Below are 5807 nucleotides of genomic sequence, written 5' to 3'. Positions count from 1 at the left end.
CNACGGAGGGACAGCTGGTCTACCCCGGCTCCGGCCGGCCAGCTGGTCTACCCCGGCTCCGGCCGGCCAGCTGCTCTACCCCGGCTCCGGCGGGACAGCTGGTCTACCCCGGCTCCGGCCGGGCACCGGGCGCGGCCCCGGCCTCGCCCGGCTCGTCGGCTTGGCTCAAGGGCGGCGCCCGGTCTCCGAGAGGCAGGTTCACTCGGCTCCGGCCGGCCAGCAGGTCTACCCCGGCTCCGGCCGGCCAGCTGGTTCACCTGCTGAGGCAAAGCTGGCTCACCCCGGCTCCGGGAGGGCAGCGGTTCACCCCGGCCTGGCCGGCCAGCTGGTCTACCCCGGCTCCGGCGGGACAGCTGGTCTACCCCGGCTCCGGGCCGGCCAGCAGGTCTGGACTCCCGGCTCCGCTCCGGCACCGGGCGCGGGCCCCCGGCCTTCGCCCGGGCTCGTCGGCTTGGCTCAGCGGCGCCCGGTCTCCGGGAGAGCAGGTCTACCCCGGCTCCGGCCGGCCTGCTGGTCTACCCCGGCTCCGGCGGGACAGCTGCTCTACCCCGGCTTCGCCTGGCCAGCTGGTCTACCCCGGCTCCGGCCGGCCAGCAGGTCTACCCCGGCTCCGGCCGGCCAGCAGGTCTACCCCGGCTCCGGCGGGACAGCTGGTCTACCCCGGCTCCGGCCGGCCAGCAGGTCTACCCCGGCTCCGGGCTCCGGGCACCGGGCGCGGCCCCCGGCCTTCGCCCGGGCTCGTCGGCTTGGCTCGCTAGCGGCGCCCGGTCTCCGGGAGAGCAGGTCTACCCCGGCTCCGGCCGGCCAGCTGGTCTACCCCGGCTCCGGCCGGCCAGCTGCTCTACCCCGGCTCCGGCGGGACAGCTGGTCTACCCCGGCTCCGGCCGGCCAGCTGGTCTACCGGTGGGGGTGGTTGGTGGGGGTTACCTTGGCTTCGGCCGGCCAGCAGGTCTACCCCGGCTCCGGCCGGCCAGCAGGTCTACCCCGGCTCCGGCCGGCCAGCAGGTCTACCCCGGCTCCGGAGGGACAGCTGGTCTACCCCGGCTCCGGCCGGCCAGCAGGTCTACCCCGGCTCCGGCGGGACAGCTGGTCTACCCCGGCTCCGGCCGGCCAGCAGGTCTACCCCGGCTCCGGGCTCCGGGCACCGGGCGCGGCCCCCGGCCTTCGCCCGGGCTCGTCGGCTTGGCTAGCTAGCGGCGCCCGGTCTCCGGGAGAGCAGGTCTACCCCGGCTCCGGCGGGACAGCTGGTCTACCCCGGCTTCGCCTGGCCAGCTGGTCTACCCCGGCTCCGGCCGGCCAGCTGGTCTACCCCGGCTCCGGACGGCCAGCTGGTCTACCCCGGCTCCGGCCGGCCAGCTGGTCTACCCCGGCTCCGGACGGCCAGCTGGTCTACCCCGGCTCCGGCGGGACAGCTGGTCTACCCCGGCTCCGGCCGGCCGGCTGGTCTACCCCGGCTCCGGCCGGCCAGCTGGTCTACCCCGGCTCCGGGGGTGGTTTTGGTGGGGGGGTTGGCTTCGGGCTCCGGGCGCGGCCCCCGGCCTTCGCCCGGGCTCGTCGGCTTGGCTGCTAGCGGCGCCCGGTCTCCGGGAGAGCAGGTTTACTCCGCTCCGGCGGGACAGTTGGTCTACCCGGGCTTCGTGGTTAGCTGGTCTGCGGCTCGGCCGGCCAGCGGGTCTACCCCGGCTCCGACGGCCAGCAGGCGGTCTACTCCCGGCTCGGCCGGCCAGCAGGTCTACCCGGCTCCGGAGGGACAGCTGGTCTACCCCGGCTTCGGCCGGTTAGCAGGTCTTACCCCGGCTCCGGCGGGACAGCTGGTCTTACCCCGGCTTCGGCGGGACAGCTGGTCTACCCCGGCCTGGCCCGGGCACCGGGCGCGGCCCCCGGCCTTCGCCCGGGCTCGTCGGCTTGGCTTCGCTAGCGGCGCCCGGTCTCCGGGAGCAGGTCTACCCCGGTCTGGCGGACAGCTGGTCTACCCCGGCTTCGCCTGGCCAGCTGGTCTACCCCGGCTCCGGCCGGCCAGCGGTCTACCCCGGCTCCGGACGGCCAGCAGGTCTACCCCGGCTCCGGCCGGCCAGCAGGTCTACCCCGGCTCCGGCCGGCCAGCAGGTCTACCCCGGCTCCGGAGGGACATGGTCTTACCCCGGCTTCGGCCGGCCAGCAGGTCTACCCCGGCTCCGGCGGGACAGCTGGTCTACCCCGGCTCCGGCCGGCCAGCAGGTCTACCCCGGCTCCGGGCTCCGGGCACCGGGCGCGGCCCCCGGCCTTCGCCCGGGCTCGTCGGTTTGGTCTTCGCTAGCGGCGCCCGGTCTCCGGGAGAGCTGGTCTACCCCGGCTCCGGACGGCCAGCTGGTCTACCCCGGCTCCGGCCGGCCAGCTGGTCTACCCCGGCTCCGGACGGCCAGCTGGTCTACCCCGGCTCCGGCGGGACAGCTGGTCTACCCCGGCTCCGGCCGGCCGGCTGGTCTACCCCGGCTCCGGCCGGCCAGCTGGTCTACCCCGGCTCCGGCCGGCCAGCTGGTCTACCTTGGCTCCGGCCGGCCAGCAGGTCTACCCCGGCTTCGGCCGGCCAGCTGGTCTACCCCGGGTCCGGCGGGACAGCTGGTCTACCCCGGCTCCGGCCGGCCAGCAGGTCTACCCCGGCTCCGGCCGGCCAGCAGGTCTACCCCGGCTCCGGCCGGCCAGCAGGTCTACCCCGGCTCCGGGCTCCGGGCACCGGGCGCGGCCTCCGGCCTTCGCCCGGGCTCGTCGGCTTGGCTCGCTAGCGGCGCCCGGTCTCCGGGAGAGCAGGTCTACCTCGCTCCGGCGGGACAGGCGAATTTCGGCCGGCGAGCTGGGTAGACCTGTTGTCCGCGGCCGTCCGGAAGTTCACCAAGGGGTCGCTGTTTTTCGCTGCCTCCCGCTATGTCATCGTAAGAGGCGGCGAGCGCCCCCGCGCCGACCCGGTGAAGTGCCGGCGGGCCTCTTGGAGGCGCGCGGCGCCTCGGACTCGCCTTTCCGTATTATGGGAGCGGGTGCAGGGCCGTCTCCCGAGGGACCGAGTGCGCTCGAACGGGTCGCAAGCCCAGAGCGGCGCGACCGCGCCCGCGGTCCGCCGGCAACCCCGCCGCAGTGCGACGAGCGCCCGGGACGAGTCGCGTGGCTCCGTCCCGGTTTACCTGCACGAGCCCGCCGCGGGGGCGGGCGAAAGGATGGCGAGAGAGAGAAAGCCGTTCCGCGTTGTCCCAGGTTTCGCGAGCCAGAGAGAAAGGGCGGAAAGCGAAAGCAACGCCGCGCGCGAGCGAGCGCGTCCCGCTCCGGGCCCGGCTGCGGCTGCCTTCGCGGGAAGAGGCCGCAGCCCCGCAGAGAGCGAGAAAAAAGGGCCGGAGAGGAAGAGCGCAGAAAAAGGGGGCCGCGGTCGTTGCCGGCGAGGCGGCGGCGCCTCGTCCTTTCGGTGCCCGGCCTTAAGCCGGGGGCGGGCCCGCTCGTCGGGCCCGCTTTTTTTGCGGCCGTCGGTCCGGTGCGGTGGCCGGCGGCCGCGGGCTCGGGCGCAGGCGGGCCGGGGCGACTCGCTCGCCCGTGGGGGAAGCCCGGTGAGGCTTTGCGCGTCCCCCGGCCGCCCTTTTCCCCGAGAGCCCTCCAGGACGGGCCCGGCTGGCTGAGGTGCGCGTGGCGGCGCCCCGCTCTTCCCCGCTCCCGACGTGCGTCCCACATGTGTCGGAAGTGCCGCGGAGGAAGCTCGGCGGGGTCGCCGGTGCCGCGCCTCGGCCTCCGGCCGGTCGCCCCAGGGGCTCGGTGACGGGAGTCGCCCGGCGGCGCGGCGCGGCGGGGCGGGGTGGCGGCACCCCCGTCCCCGCCGGCGCGCCTCGTCGTCGTTCCCCCTTCCTCGGCCCTAAGCCGGGGAGGGCCCCGCGCGAGCGGGGCCCCGACGACTTCTCTGCAGCGGCGGCCCGGCCGGAGCGGTGGCCGGGCCGCTCCAGCGCGGGGACCGGAAAACCCGACAGAGAGCCTCCCTTCCCGGGCGCGTGACGCGGGCGAGGCGGCGGCGCCTCGCCCTTCCTCCGGTTCGTTCGGCACAGAAGCGAGGGCGGAAAGGCCACTACGCCCGGGCGGCCCGTGCTCGTCGGGCCCGCCCCGGCCGCCGTGGTCGCCGGCGAAGGGGGGCCCGGGTTTGCGAGAAGGTCCGGCGCGCCGGCGTGCGGGCGAAGCGGGGGGTTCGCCCGCCCCGGTCTTTCTTATTTTCTCTTTCCCGGCGGCCCTAAGCCGCGGCACGGAGAGGAGCGCGCGAGCCAGGCGCGCGGGCCCGAGACGAAAAGCGAAGGCGAGAGAGAAGGGAAGCCGCGAAGCCGGCGGGGAGGTGCGGAGCGAGAGGCGCGGGCCTCGCCGACCTCCCCGCGGCGGCCCGCGGCCCCCCGTGGCTAGCACGGGGCCGGCGCGCGACGCGCGATGTGCCTTTTTTTCCTTCGCCGTTTCTTCCCCCTTCCCGGCTTTTCCGGGGGGGGGAAAGCCGGTCGCCGCGGGGCGGGCGAAAGCCGGTGGCCCCGAGGGCTCGGTCGGCGGCGGCGCTTTCTCGAACGCCGGAAAGGGGTTCTTCCCCTGGGGGAGCGCGGCCTGCCGCGGCCCGCTCCCCGTCCCCGTGTCGTGTCGCCGGAAGGGCGCGAAAGCGGCGCGCGCGGTCGGCCGGGGCGGGTGGCGGCACCCCCCCGGCGCGCTCCGCCGCGACCCATCCCAAAGCCGCGAGCCGAGGGAGGGAGGGAGGCCGCCGGCGGCGGCGGCCTCGAGCGCTTCGCCCGTCGTCCCAGGACCGTGGCCGCGGGGCCCTCGTCGCTCCTCGGGCGGGCGCTCCTCCGCGTCGCGCGTGCGCGGCCGGCCGGGGCGGGTGGCGGCACCCCCCCAGCGCGCTCCGCCGCGACCCATCCCAAAGCCGCGAGCCGAGGGAGGGGAGGCCGCCGGCGGCGGCGGCCTCGAGCGCTTCGCCCGTCGTCCCAGGACCGTGGCCGCGGGGCCCTCGTCGCTCCTCGGGCGGGCGCTCCTTTTCTCGCTTCCTCGCTTTCTCCTTCTTTTCTTTTTCCCGATCGATGAGGCTTTTCGGGTCGCGTCGGAGGGGGCCCCCGGCGGGCCGGCTCTTCCGGGGCTCTCTCTGTAACGGGGAAAGCCACGGCGGTGTCCGGTGCTCGGGCAGGGCGGTCTCCCCTCCGATCTCGCTTCCCGTCGCAGGCGAGGTGTCGCCCCTTCCCGGCGTCGGGAGGGCGTCTTTACCGTCCCCGGGCTGTGTGACGGCCGCGTGGCCCCGCGAGCCCTCAGGTGCCCTCGAAAAACCGCGCGAGGCGCCGGCGCGGGCCTCGGTCCCGGGTCGCGCCCGTGGGTGCCGGCCGCGAGCGGCGCTCGGGCGGCGGCGCGGCTCTGTGAGCGCGAGAGAACGAAGGCGAGCGAGAGGGGAGCGAAAGGCGAGAGAGAAAAAGCCCCCGCCACGGGCCGTGGACGCGCGGGGAGGGGGAGAGAGAGACGAGCCCCTTCCCCGGCGCGCGGTCGCTCGTTTGCCGTGCCGCCGCCTGCCGCGGAGCGAGCCGCCCCGACCGAAAAAGGGGGCCTCGGTGTCCGGGCCGCGCCCGCCTCGTCGGGTCGCCGTCTCCTCTAGCACGTCCGGCGCTTTCCGCGCGGCCCGGCGGGGGGAAAGCGTCGGGTTGCGGGGGGGGGGCCCCTCGCTCCGCGCGGGGGCGTCTTCCCCCCCTCCTCGTCTCCCAACCTCGCCGGCGGCCGGTCGCGCCCGCGACCGGCCGGCGGGGCGCGTCGGCCTCGGGGGCGGGTCAGCCCCGGCCGAGCCGCGTCCC

This window comes from Lichenostomus cassidix, unplaced genomic scaffold (genome assembly GCF_008360975.1).
Source record: "Lichenostomus cassidix isolate B80296 unplaced genomic scaffold, HeHo_3.0 HiC_scaffold_43, whole genome shotgun sequence".
Classification (NCBI taxonomy): Eukaryota; Metazoa; Chordata; class Aves; order Passeriformes; family Meliphagidae; genus Lichenostomus; species Lichenostomus cassidix.
The sequence above is the reverse complement of the archived record's forward strand: the minus strand, read 5'-3'. Positions refer to the sequence as shown.